The sequence below is a fragment of the Eumetopias jubatus genome, unplaced genomic scaffold, assembly GCF_037043125.1.
Source record: "Eumetopias jubatus isolate StellerSeaLion01/CBP00866 unplaced genomic scaffold, mEumJub1_p1.0 scaffold_11, whole genome shotgun sequence".
NCBI lineage: Eukaryota > Metazoa > Chordata > Mammalia > Carnivora > Otariidae > Eumetopias > Eumetopias jubatus.
In genome coordinates, this window is record NW_028274817.1 from 74,473,389 (window position 1) to 74,488,541 (window position 15,153).

A 15,153-nucleotide genomic window follows, 5' to 3' on the forward strand; every position below is an offset into this window, starting at 1 on the left:
TGGCTAGTGATGTTGAGCCTTTTTAAAAAGGATTTTATTTATTTGACAGAGAGAGACACAGCGAGAGAGGGAACACAAGCAGGTGGAGTGAGAGAGGGAAAAGTAGGCTTCCCGCTGAGCAGGGATCCTGATGTGGGACTCGATCCTGGGACCCCGGGACCCTGGTACCATGACCTGAGCCAAAGGCAGAAGCTTAATGACAGAGCCACCAAAGTGCCCATGTTGAGCATTTTTTCATGAGTCTGTTAGCCATTTGTATGTCTTCTTTGGGCAAGTGTCTGTTCATGTCTTTTGCCCATTTCTTGACTGGATTATTTGTTTTTTGGGTGTTGAGTTTGATAAGTTCTTTATACAACTTGGATACCAGCCCTTTATCTGAAATGTCACTTGCAAATATCTTCTCCCATTCCGTGGTTTGCCTTTTAGTTTTGTTGACTGCTTCCTTTGCTGTGCAGAAGCTTTTTATCTTGATGAAGTCAGAAACAGACACATAGATCAATGGAACACAATAGAGACCCCAAAAATGGACCCTCAACTCTATGGTCAATTAATCTTCAACAAATCAGGAAAAAATATCCAGTGGAAATAAGACAGTCTCTTCAATAAATGGTGCTGGGGAAACTGGACAGTCACATGCAGAAGAATGAAACTAGACCATTCTATCACACCATACACAAAGATAAACTCAAAATGTATGAAAGATCTCAATGTGAGACAAGAATCCATCAAAATCCTAAAGAAGAACATAGGCAGTAACCTCTTCAACATTGGTCACAGAAACTTCTTTCAAGACACATCTCTAAAGGCAAGGGAAACAAAAGCAAAAATGAACTTTTAGGCAACAGTTTTGAATGGATGGGGAAGGAAGGAAGGGAGGAAGGACGAATTAACTTGTGATAAACTATCACATATATTTGGAAGGAACAAAGCTGCATTTCTTTAAAATATATATTCTTTGATTAAGAATGGGGTGGGTTCCCCTATTGTCTTTGATATTATACACACAGACTGTTTCCATCTTCCTAGTATATCCTCTGGTAAAAGGAAGGGCAAAAATAGTGCATTTGGGGAGGATAAAGGGCCAAACCCTTGAGCTTACTCTACAACTAAACATCTTCTAGAACCAGGATGCTAGAACTTGGTTTAGCACTGATTTAGGGGGCAGTTAATTCCTACATACTTCTCTCTAGGGTTAGTTACCGTAACACTTTTCCTTAATGTTCTCATCCTGTATTTGCATATGTCAGTTTCTGTAGGCTCATCTAAAGAGTGTCAACCATCATAATTTGTATGATAATAGGTAGTTCAGAATCTCCAATGTATAAACTGAGCTTTTCTAACCTAAAAGCAGATGTTATGATGTAGATGGTCAAATGTCTCACTGTTGAGGAGTGCCACAACTGTGTTAAGTGGGAAAAAAATATCAAAGAGAGGGGCGGAGCAAGATGGCAGAGGAGTAGGAGACCTGGATTTCGTCTGGTCCTAGGAATTCAGCTGGTTAGGGATCAAACCATTCTGAACACCTACAAACTCAACAGAAGATCGAAGAAAAGAATAGCAACAACTCTCTGAACAGAAAAGCGACCACTTTCTGGAAGGTAGGACGTGCCGAGAAGTGAATCTGAGGTGATATTTGGGAGGATAGACGGTGGGGGAGGAGGCTTCTGTCCACTGCTTCTGGCAAGTGATAGAGCCATGGAGCACAAAATCAGAACTTTTAGAAGTCGGCTCTGCTGAGGGATGTTTCTCCAGTGGCTAAGCGGGGGGTGGAAACCTTGAGGGACAGTGTGGTCTCAGGACCCTCTGGGTCACAGAAAGACCAGGGGTGCCTGGGACGCCTGGGTGGCTCAGTCAGTTAAGTGTCTGCCTTCGGCTCAGGTCGTGATCCTGGGGTCTGGGATCAAGTCTCACATCGGGCTCCCTGCTCAATGGGGAGCCTGCTTCTCCCTCTGCCTGTGCTCCCCCTGCTTGTGCTCTCTCTCTCTCGGAAAATAAATAAATAAAATCTTAAAAAAAAAAAAGACCAGGGGTGCTTGAGTGCAGCAGAGCTCCCAGGTATCAGAGCGGGGAAGCCGGCTGCAGAGACAGAGCCAAGGAGCGGGCTGTCACTCAGGGTTGCCATAAACCATGATCCACGGCACAGTCAGGCCACTGCTCTTCCAGCAGGGACCCAACAAGCGGCAGATCCGGGGAGACTCCCCTTACTGCCCCGGGAGGAGTGGTGCAGGAGCACACCGCAGGGATCTGCTGGGTTTGGAGACTCCACACAGGGTCGTGTGCCAGAGAAAGGAACGCTTGGTCACAGACCGGGTGAGCACAGAGTGCGGCCAGAGACTGGGGAGACGGGAGTGATTGACTGCTTTTCTCTGGGGGCTCACTGAGGAGTGGGGCCCCAAGTTCTTGGCTCTTCTGGGGTGGAGATTGGGAGGCTGCTGTTTTCACTCTCGTCCTCCGAAGCCAAAGGAAAAGCTTGCAGGGAACAGAATCTCCTGAGAGCAAACCCGAGCAGATTACTTAGCCCAGACCCAGCAAGGGCGGGGCAATTCTGCCTCCGGCAAAGACATTTGGGAACCATGGCAACAGGGCCCTCCCCCCAGAAGATCAACAAGAACAACCAGCTAAGACAAAGTTTACCAATCAATGAGAACTGCAGAACTCCAGTGCTAGGGGCATACTGCACATAGAATTCGTGGCTTTTTTACCATGATTCTTTAGTCTTTCAAAGTTACTGGATTTTTTTTAGCTTTTTATTCTTTTTAAAATTTTTCTTTTTCCCTTTTTCAACCAACGCCTTATCAATCCCTTTTTTAAAAAACATTTTTATTTTTCATTTTTAGAGTAATATTCTATCCCTTCAGAGTAGTTACCCTTATTTCTGGCATATATATATAAGTTGTTCTCTCTTTAAAATTTTGAGATACAGTTTCTTCTAAACAAATCAAAATATACCCTAAATCTCTAGTGTATGGCTTTGTTCTAGTCTCCTGCCTGATCACATTTTCTCCCTTTTATTTCTTTTCTTTTTTTTAATCCTCTTCTTTCTTTTTTCAACAACTTCTTATCAATTCCTTTTATAAAATCCTTTATAATTTTCATCGTTACAGCCATATTCCATCCCTTCATCGTATTAACCCTTATTTTTGTACATATATAAGTTTTGTTCATTAAAATTTTGAGAGGCACTCTATTCTAACAGACCAAAATACACTCAGATTCTAGTGTGTGGCACTGATCTATGCACCAGCCTGATCATATTTGACCATATTCTGTTTATTTTTGTTTTGTTCTGTTTTTGTTTGTTTTTATCTTTTTCTGTTTTTTTTCTTTTTCTTTCTTTCTTTCTTTCCCGTTCTTTATCATCAGTTTCAGGTATTTTCTGATTTGTTTAGAGTATATTTTCTAGGGACGTTGTTACCCTGTTAGCATTTTGTTCTCTCATTCATCTATTCTCCTCTGGACAAAATGACAAAACGGAAAAAATCACCTCAACAAAAAGAACAAAAGGTAGTACTGACTGCCAGGGACCTACTCAATATGGACATTAGTACAATGTAGAAACTAGAGTTCAGAATGATGATTTTAAAGACACTGGCTGGGCTTGAAAAAAAGCATGGAAGTTATTAGAGAAAGCGTTGTTGGAGAAATAAAAGAACTAAAATCTAACCAAGTCGAAATCAAAAAAGCTATTAATGAGGTGCAATCAAAAATGGGTGCTCTAACTGCTAGGATAAATGAGGCAGAAAAGAGAATTAGTGACATAGAACACTACAACATGAAAAACAAAGAAGCTGAGGAAAAGAGAGTTAAACAACTACTGGATCACGAGTGCAGAATTTGAGAGATAAGGGATACCATAAGAAGAAACAACATTAGAATAACTGGGATCCCAGAAAAAGAAGAAAGAGAGGGGGGCAGAAGGTATGTTGGAGCAAATTATAGCAGAGAACTTCCCTAAACTGGGGAGGGAAACAGGCATCAAAATCCAGGAGAATCCCTCTCAAAAATGAATAAAAATAGGTCAACACCCCGACATCTAATAATAAAACTTATGAGTCTCAGAGACAAAGAGAAAATCCTGAAAGCAGCTCGGGAGAAGATATCTGTAACCTACAATCGTAGAAACATTAGATTGGCAACAGACCTATACACAGAGACCTGGCAGGCCAGAAAGGACTGCCATGATATATTCAGAGCACTAAATGAGAAAAATATGCAGCCAAGAATACTATATCCAGGTAGGCTGTCATTGAAAATAGAAGGAGAGATAAAAACTTCCAGGACAAACAAAAACTAAAGGAATTTGCAAACACGAAACCAGCCCTACAAGAAATCTTGAAAGGGGGTCCTCTAAGCAAAGAGAGAGCCTAAAAGCAGCATAGATCAGAAAGGAACACAGACAATATAGAGTAACAGTCACCTTACAGGCAATACAATGGTACTAAATTCATATCTTTCAATAGTTACCCTGAATGTAAATGGGCTAAATGCCCCAATGAAAAGACACAGGCTATCAGATTTGATAAAAAAAGCAAGACCCATTGATATGCAGTCTGCAAGAGACTCATTTTAGACCCAAAGACACCCCCACATTGAAAGAGAAGGGGTGAAAAAATATTTACCATGCTAACGGACACCAAAAGAAAGCTGGGGTGGTGATATTTATATCAGAAAAATTAGATTTTAAACCAAAGACTATAATAAGAGATGAGGAAGGACACTATATTCCTACTTAAAGGGTCTGTCCAACAAGAAGATCTAACAATTGTAAATATCTATGCTTCTAACATGGGAGCAGCCAATTATATAAGGCAATTAATAACAAAAGCAAAGAGACATATCAACAACAATACAATAATAGTGGGGGACTTTAACACACCCCTCACTGAAATGAACAGATCATCTAAGCAAAAGATCAACAAGGAAATAAAGACTTTAGATGACACACTGGACCAAATGGACTTCACAGATATATTCAGAACATTCCATCCCAAAGCAACAGAATACACATTCTTCTCTAGTGCCCATGGAACATTCTCCAGAATAGATCACATCCTAGGTCACAAATCAGGTCTCAACTGGTACCAAAGGATTGGGATCATTTCCTGCATATTTTCAGACCACAGTGCTTTCAAAATAGAACTCGGTCACAAGAGGAAAGTTGGAAAGAACTCAAATACATGGAGGCTAAATAGCATCCCACTAAAGAATGAATGAGTCAACCAGGAAATTAAAGAAGAATTAAAAAAATTCATGTAAACCAATGAAAATGAAAACACAACTGTTCAAAATCTTTGGGATGCAGCAAAGGCAGTCCTAAGAGGAAAGTATATAGCAATACAAGCCTTTCTCAAGAAACAAGAAAGGTCTCAAATACACAACCTAACCCTACACCTAAAGGAGGTGGAGAAAGAACAGCAAATAAAGCCTAAACCCAGCAGGAGAAGAGAAATAATAAAGATCAGAGCAGAAATCAATGAAATAGAAACCAAAAGAACAGTAGAACAGATCAACGAAAGTAGGAGCTGGTTCTTTGAAAGAATTAACAAGATTGATAAACCCCTGGCCAGACTTATCAAAAAGAAAAGAGAAAGGACCCAAATCAACAGAATCATGAATGAAAGAGGAGAGATCACAACCAACCCCAAAGAAATATAATTATAACAACATATTATGGGCAAGTATATGCCAGCAAATTAGATAACCTGGAAGAAATGGATGCATTCCTAGAGATGTATCAACTACCAAAACTGAACCAGGAAGAAATAGAAAAGCTGAACAGACCTATAACCACTAAGGAAATTGAAGCAGTCATCAAAAATCTCCCAACAAAAAAAAAAAGCCCAGGGCCAGATGGCTTCCCAGGGGAATTCTACCAAACATTTCAAGAAGAATTAATACCTATTCTTCTGAAACTGTTCCAAAAAATAGAAATGGAAGGAAAACTTCCGAACTCATTTTATGAGGCTACCATTACCTTGATCCCAAAACCATACAAAGATCCCATCAAAGGGGCGCCTGGGTGGCTCAGTCATTAAGCATCTGCCTTCAGCTCAGGTCATGATCCCAGGGTCCTTGGATCGAGCCCCGCATCGGGCTCCCTGCTCCGCGGGAAGCCTGTTTCTCCCTCTCCCTCTCCCACTCCCCCTGCTTGTGTTCCTTCTCTCGCTATCTCTCTCTGTGTCAAATAAATAAATAAAATCTTTAAAAATAAAAAAGACCCCATCAAAAAGGAGAATTACAGACCAATATCCTTGATGAACACGGATGCAAAAATTCTCACCAAAATACTAGCCAATTAGGATCCAACATTACATTAAAAGGATTATTCACCACGACCTTGTGGGATTTATCCCTGGGCTGCAAGGTTGGTTCAACATCCGTGAATCAATCAATGTGATACAATACATTAATAAAAGAAAGAAAAACACCCATATGATCCTCTCAATAGATGCAGAAAAAGCATTTGACAAAGTACAGCATCCTTTTTTGATCAAAACTCTTCAGAGTATAGGGATAGAGGGTACAAACCTCATTATCATAAAAGCCATCTATGAAAAACCCACAGCGAATATCATTCTCAATGGGGAAAAACGGACAGCGTTCCCCCTGAAGTCAGGAACACGTCAGGGATGTCCACTATCACCACTGCTATTCAACATAGTATTAGAAGTCCTAGCCACAGCAATCAGACAACAAAAAGAAATCAAAGGCATCCAAATCGGCAAAGAAGTCAAACTCTCACTCTTTGCACATGATATGATACTTTATGTGGAAGGCCCAAAAGACTCCACCCCAAAACTGCTAGAACTCATACAGGAATTCAGTAAAGTGGCAGGATATGAAATCAATGCACAGAAAGCAGTGGCATTCCTATACACCAACAAGACAGAAGAAAGATAAATTAAGGAGTTGATCCCTTTTACAAGTGCACCCAAAACCATAAGATACCTAGGAATAAATTTAACCAAAGAGGCAAAGAATCTGTACTCAGAAAACTATAAAATACTCATGAAAGAAATTGAGGAAGACACAAAGAAATGGAAAAACATTCCATGCTCATGGATTGGAAGAACGAATATTGTGAAGATGTCAATGCTACCTAGAGCAATCTACACATTCAATGCAATCCCCATCAAAATACCATCCACTTTTTTTCAAAGAAATGGAACAAATAATCCTAAAATTTGTATGGAACCAGAAAAGACCTTGAATAGCCAGAGGAAGCTTGAAAAAGAAAAGCAAAGCTGGCGGCATCACAATTCCGGACTTCAAGCTCTATTACAAAGCTCTCATAATCAGGACAGTATGCTATTGGCACAAAAACAGACACATAGATCAATGGAACAGAATAGAGAGCCCAGAAATGGACCCTCAACTCTATGGTCAACCAATTTTTGACAAAGCAGGAAAGAATGTCCAATGGAAAAAAGACAGTCTCTTCAACAAATGGTGTTGGGAAAATGGGACAGCCACATGCAGAAGCATGAAACTGGACCATTTCCTTACAACACACACCGAAATAGACTCAAAATGGTTGAAAGACCTAAATGTGAGACAGGAGTCCATCAACATCCTAATGAAGAACACAGACAGCAACCTCTTCGACCACAGCTGCAGCAACTTCTTCCTAGAAACATCGCCAAAGGCAAGGGAAGCAAGGGAAAAAATGAACTATTGGGACTTCATTAAGATAAAAGGCTTTTGCACAGCAAAAGAAACAGTCAACAAAACCAAAAGACAACCAACAGAATGAGAGAAGGTATTTGCAAATGACATATCAGATAAAGGGCTAGTGTCCAAAATCTATAAAGAGCTTCTTAAACTCAACACCCAAAGAACAAATGATCCAATCAAGAAATGGGCAGAAGACACGAACAGACATTTTTCCAAAGAAGACATCCAAATGGCCAACAGACACATGAAAAAGTGTTCAACATCGCTCGGCATCAGGGAAATCCAAATCAAAACCTCAATGAGATCCTACCTCACACCAGTCAGAATAGTTAAAATTAACAAGTCAGGAAATGACCAACAGATGTTGGTGGGGATGTGGAGAAAGGGGAACCCTCCTACACTTTTGGTGGGAATGCAAGCTGGTGCAGCCACTCTGGAAAACAGTATGGAGGTTCCTCAAAAAGTTGAAAATAGAGCTACCATATGACCCAGAATTGCACTACTGGCTATTTACCCCAAAGATACAAATGCAGGGATCCAAAGGGATATGTCCACCCTGATGTTTATAGCAGCAATGTCCACAATAGCCAAACTATGGAAAGAGCCAAGATGTCCATTGAGAGACAAATGGATAAAGAAGAAATGGTATATATATACAATGGAATATTATGCAGCCATCAAAAGAATGAAATCTTGCCGTTTGCATTGATGTGGATGGAACTGTAGGGTATTTTGCTGAGCGAAATAAGTCAGAGAAAGACATGTATCATATGACCTCATTGATATGAGGAATTCTTAATCTCAGGAGACAAATGGAGGGTTGCTGGAGTGGTGGGTGGTAGGAGGGACCGGGTGGCTGGGTGATAGACATTGGGGAAGGTATGTGCTATGGTGAGTGCTGCGAATTGTGCAAGACTGTTGAATCACAGATCTGTACCTCTGAAGCAAATAATACATTATATGTTAAGAAGAAGAAGAAGAAGAAGAAGATAGCAGGAGGGGAAGAATGAAGGGGGGAAATCAGAGGGGAAGACAAACCATGAGAGACTATGGACTCTGAAAAACAAACTGTGGGTTCTAGAGGGGAGAGGGGTGGGAGGATGGGTTAGCCTGGTGATGGGTATTAAAGAGGGTACATTCTGCATGGAGCACTGGGTGTTATATGCAAACAATGAATCATGGAACACTACATTAAAAACTAATGATGTAATGTATGGTGATTAACATAACATAAAAAAATATCAAAGATACTAAAGTGGGCTCTTGCCTGGTGACAATTATTTCAGGTTGTCATGTGAGGCCTTGTGCTATAGTGACAAAAGCATTGAGTGTGCAGTTCAAAGACCTGGATTTGAATTCCAATTTACCACTTCCCAGCTGTAGAGGCTTGGGTAAATTACTAATATTTCTGACTATCCATTTCCCCATTTCAAATTAAGCAAAGAAATAGGTACCTCATGAGATTTCAGGGAAGTGATAAACCTAAGAACTTTTGGTCAAAACTAGATAATACAAGGTAAGAAGCAAAAAAAAAAAAAAAAAAGACTAAAGAAAAAAACCCCTACATGTTGTCACAATAAGGGGTACTGCTCCTCTATTCTCAGTTTTAGGAAGAATAAGAAATGGAAAATGGGAGGGGAAAAAGTTTATTAGTGCTTATTATACTAAGTATTATCATATCTATTACATCACTTATTCTTCTCAACAAACTTACAGAATAAGGATCATTCCCATATCAAAAATTGGGACACTGAAACTCAAAGACATTAAACAATTTCCCTCCAAGTCACATATTTAGTAAGTGGCAGAGCTGAGATTCAGACTTTTAGTAGCTATGCCCCTAAAAAGACATGAGAGGGGCTACTCAAGAACTCAACATTTCCGGGGGCAGAGCAAGATGGCGGAGGAGTAGGAGACCTAGATTTCGTCTGGTCTCAGGAATTCAGCTGAATAGGGATCAAACCTTTCTGAACACCTACGAACTCAACAGGAGATCGAAGAGGAGAGTAGCAACAACTCTCTGAACAGAGAAGTGACCAGTTTCTGGAAAGTAGGACGTGCAGAGAAGTGAATCCGAGGCGATATTCGGGAGGATAGACGGTGGGGGAGGGGGCCTCCGTCGGCCGTTTCTGGCAAGTAATAGAGCCGCAGAGCACATAATCAGAACTTTTAGAAGTCGGCTCCGCTGAGGGATGTCGCTGCAGTGGCTAAGCAGGGGGTGGAATCCTCCCGGGACAGTGTGGTCTCAGGACCCTCGGGGTCACAGAAAGACTGGGGGTGCCTGAGTGCGGCAGAGCTCCCAGGTATCAGAGCGGGGAAGCCGGCTACAGAGACGGAGCCGAGGCGCGGGCTCTCAGCTCGGAGTGGCCATAAACTGTGATCCGCGGCCCAGGCGGGCCACTGCTCCTCCAGCAGGGACCCAACAAACGGCAGATCCGGGGAGACTCCCCTCCCTCCCCCGGGAGGAGTGGCGCGGGAGCACACCACAGGGATCTGCTGGGTTTGGAGACTCCACACGGGGTCGGGTGCCAGAAATAGAAATGCTCGGTCACAGGCCGGGTGAGCGCGGAGTGCGGCCGGAGACCAGGGAGACAGGAGTGACTGCTTTTCTCTGGGGACGCACTGAGGAGTGGGACCCCGAGTTCTCAGCTCCTCCGGGTGGAGTTTGGGAGGCCACCATTTTCACCCTGGTCCTCCAAAGCTGTACGAGAGCTTGCAGGGAACAAAAGCCCCTGAGAGCAAACCCGAGCAGCTTGCTTAGCCCGGACCAACAAGGGCGGGGCAATTGAGCCTCCGGCAAAGACATTTGGAAACCACGGCAACAGGCCCCTCCCCCAGAAGATCAGCACGAACAGCCAGCATGCCAAGACCAAGTTTACTGATAAAGGAGAACGGGAGAACTCCAGCGCTAGGGGAATACTGCACATAGAATTCATGGCTTTTTTTTTTACCATGATTCATTAGTTCATCAAAGTTAATTTTTTTAACTGTTTTTTTAATGTTTCTTTTTCCCTTTTTCAACCAACATCTTATCAATCCCTTTTTTAAAAAAAAACATCTTTTATTTTTCATTTTTAGAGTCATATTTTATCCCTTCATAGTAGTTACCCTTATTTTTGGCATATATATATATAAGTTGTTCTCTCTTTAAAATTTTGAGATACAGTTTCCTCTAACAGATCAAAATATACCCTAAATCACTAGTGTATGGCTTTGTTCTAGTCGCCTGCCTGATCACATTCTCTCCCTTTTTTCTTTCTTTTTTTTTAAATCTTCTTCTTTCTTTTTTCAAACAACTTTTATCAATTCCTTTTATAAAATCTTTTCTAATTTTCATCTTTACAGTCATCTTCCATCCCTTCATTGCATCAACCCTAATTTATACATATATGTCTTTCTTCCTTTAAAATTTTAGGAGGCACTTTTTCCTAACAGACCAAAATACGCCCAAAATCTAGTGTGTGGCACTGATCTATACACTAGCCTGATCATATTTGATCATATTCTGCTTTTTTTGTATTGTTCTGTTTTTGTTTTTATCTTTTTTTTTCTCTTTCTTTTTTCTTTCTTTCCCTTTCTTTTCCCCTGGTTTCAGGTCTTTTCTGATTTGTATACAGTATATTTGCTGGGGACGTTGTTAACCTGTTAGCATTTTGTTCTCTCATTCATCTATTCTCCTCTGGACAAAATGACAAGACGAAAAAAATCACCTCAGCAAAAAGAACAAGAGAGAGTACCGTCAGCCAGGGACTTACTCAATACGGACATTAGTACGATGTTGGACATAGAGTTCAGAATCATGACTTTAAAGACACTAGCTGGGCTTGAAAAAAGCATGGAAGTTATTAGAGAAACGCTTTCTGGAGAAATAAAAGAACTAAAATCTAACCAAGTCAAAATCAAAAAAGCTATTGATGAGGTGCAGTAAAAAAAGGGGGCACTAAGTGCTAGGATAAATGAGGCAGAAGAGAGAATCAGAGATATAGAAGACCAAATGATGGAAAATAAAGAAGTTGAGAAAAAGAGAGAGAAACAACTACAGGATCACGAGGATAGAATTTGAGAGATAAGTGATATGATAAGACGAAACAACATTAGAATAATTGGGATCCCAGAAGAAGAAGAAAGAGAGAGAGGGGCAGAAGGTATATTGGAGCAAATAATAGCAGAGAACTTCCCTAATGTGAGGAAGGAAACAGACATCAAAATCCAGGAGGCACAGAAAACCCCTCTCAAAATCAATAAAAATAAGTCAACACCCCGACATCTAATAGTAAAACTTACGAGTCTCAGAGACAAAGAGAAAAGCCTGAAAGCAGCTCGGGAGAAGAGATATGTAACCTACAATGGTAGAAATATTAGATTGGCAACAGACCTATCCACAGAGACCTGGCAGGCCAGAAAGGACTGGCAAGATATCTTCAGAGCACTAAACGAGAAGAATATGCAGCCAAGAATACTATATCCAGCTCGGCTGTCATTGAAAATAGGAGAGATAAAAAGCTTCCAGAACAAACAAAAACTAAAGGAATTTGCAAACACGAAACCAGCCCTCCAAGAAATATTAAAATGGGTCCCCTAAGCAAAGAGAGAGCCTAAAAGCAGCATAGATCAGAAAGGAATACAGACAATATACAGTAACAGTCACCTTACAGGCAATACAATGGCACTAAATTCATACCTTTCAATAGTTACCCTGAATGTAAATGGGCTAAATGCCCCAATCAAAAGACACAGGCTATCAGATTGGATTAAAAAACAAGACCCATCAATATGCTGTCTGCAAGAGACTCATTTTAGACCCAAAGACACCCCCAGATTGAAAGTGAGGGGGTGGAAAACCATTTACCATGCTATTGGACACCAAAAGAAAGCTGGGGTGGCAATCCTTATATCAGACAAATTAGATTTTTAAACCGAAGACTATAATAAGAGATGAGGAAGGACACTATATCCTACTTAAAGGGTCTATCCAACAAGAAGATCTAACAATTGTAAATATCTATGCCCCTAACATGGGAGCAGTCAATTATATAAGGCAATTAATAACAAAAGCAACGAAACACATTGACAACAATACAATAATAGTGGGGGACTTTAACACCCCCCTCACTGAAACGGACAGATCATCTAAGCAAAAGATCAACAAGGAAATAAAGACTTTAGATGACACACTGGACCAAATGGACTTCACAGACATATTCAGAACATTCCATCCCAAAGCAATGGAATACACATTCTTCTCTAGTGCCCATGGAACATTCTCCAGAATTGATCACATCCTAGGTCACAAAACAGGTCTCAACCGGTACCAAAAGACTGGGATTATTCCCTGCATATTTTCAGACCACAATGCTTTGAAACTAGAACTCAGTCACAAGAGGAAAGTCGGAAAGAACTCAAATATATGGAGGCTAAAGAGCATCCTACTAAAGAATGAATGGGTCAACCAGGAAATTAAAGAAGAATTAAAAAAATTCATGTAAACCAATGCAAATGAAAACACAACTGTTCAAAATCTTTGGGATGCAGCAAAGGCAGCCCTGAGAGGAAAGTATATAGCAATACAAGCCTTTCTCAAGAAACAAGAAAGGTCTCAAATACACAACCTAACCCTACACCTAAAGGAGGTGGAGAAAGAACAGCAAATAAAGCCTAAACCCAGCAGGAGAAGATAAATAATAAAGATCAGAGCAGAAATCAATGAACTAGAAACCAAAAGAACAGTAGAACAGATCAATGAAACTAGGAGCTGGTTCTTTGAAAGAATTAACAAGATTGATAAACCCCTGGCCAGACTTATCAAAAAGAAAAGAGAAAGGACCCAAATCAACAGAATCATGAATGAAAGAGGAGAGATCACAACCAACCCCAAAGAAATACAAACAATTATAAGAACATATTATGAGCAACTCTATGCCAGCAAATTAGATAACCTGGAAGAAATGGGTGCATTCCTAGAGATGTATCAACTACCAAAATTGAACCAGGAAGAAATAGAAAACCTGAACAGACCTATAGCCACTAAGGAAATTGAAGCAGTCATCAAAAAATCTCCCAAGAAACAAAAGCCCAGGGCCAGATGGCTTCCCAGGGGAATTCTATCAGACATTTCAAGAAGAATTAATACCTATTCTTCTGAAACTGTTCCAAAAAATAGAAATGGAAGGAAAACTTCCAAACTCATTTTATGAGGCCAGCATTACCTTGATCCCAAAACCAGACAAAGACCCCATCAAAAAGGAGAATTACAGACCAATATCCTTGATGAACATGGATGCAAAAATTCTTACCAAAATACTAGCCAATAGGATCTAACAGTACATTAAAAGGATTACTCACCACGACCATGTGGGGTTTATCCCTGGGCTGCAAGGCTGGTTCAACATCCGCAAATCAATCAACGTGATACAATACATTAACAAAAGAAAGAACAAGAATCATATGATCCTCTCAATAGATGCAGAAAAAGCATTTGTCAAAGTACAGCATTCTTCTTTGATCAAAACTCTTCAGAGTATAGGGATAGAGGGTACATACCTCAATATCATAAAAGCCATCTATGTAAAACCCACAGTGAATATCATTCTCAATGGGGAAAAGCTGAGGGCTTTTCCCCTAAAGTCAGGAATGCGGCAGGGATGTCCACCATCACCACTGCTATTCAACATAGTATTAGAAGTCCTAGCCACAGCAATCAGACAACAAAAAGAAAGCAAAGGCATCCAAATTGGCAAAGAGGAAGTCAAACTCTCACTCTTTGCAGATGATATGATACTTTATGTGGAAAGCCCAAAAGACTCCACCCCAAAACTGCTAGAACTCATACAGGAATTCAGTCAAGTAGCAGGATATAAAATCAATGCACAGAAATCAGTGGCATTCCTATACACCAACAACAAGACAGAAGAGAAACAAATCAACAAGTTGATCCCATTTACAATTGCACCCAAAACCATAAGATACCTAGGAATAAATTTAACCAAAGAGGCAAAAGATCTGTACTCAGAAAACTATAAAATACTCATGAAAGAAATTGAAGAAGATACAAAGAAATGGAAAAACGTTCCATGTTCATGGATTGGGAGAACCAACATTTTGAAGATGTCAATGCTACCTAGAGCAATCTACACATTCAAAGCAATCCCCATCAAAATACCATCCACTTTTTTCAAAGAAATGGAGCAAATAATCCTAAAATTTGTATGGAACCAGAAGAGACCCCGAATAACCAGAGGAATATTGAAAAAGAAAAGCAAAGCTGGTGGCATCACAATTCTGCACTTCCAGCTCTATTACAAAGTTGTCATCATCAAGAGAGTATGGTACTGGCACAAAAACAGACACATCGATCAATGGAACAGAATAGAGAGCCCAGAAATGGACCCTCAACTCTATGGTCAACTTCTCTTTGACAAAACAGGAAAGAATGTCCAATGGAAAAAAGACACTCTCTTCAACAAATGGTGTTGGGAAAAT

At 40.5% G+C, this 15,153-nt stretch overlaps 1 long non-coding RNA gene across 2 annotated transcripts in view; it reads right to left on the reverse strand.

Annotated features, from left to right (window-relative positions):
* LOC114226470 (uncharacterized) overlaps positions 1-14,031 on the reverse strand; it is a 30,351-nt gene extending 16,320 nt beyond the window's left edge. For both annotated transcript variants that reach the window (XR_015769460.1, XR_015769459.1), the window contains exon 1: positions 14,017-14,031. This is a non-coding gene — a long non-coding RNA (uncharacterized LOC114226470). The remainder of the gene's footprint in view (positions 1-14,016) is intronic.
* Positions 14,032-15,153: the final 1,122 nt, after the last annotated feature.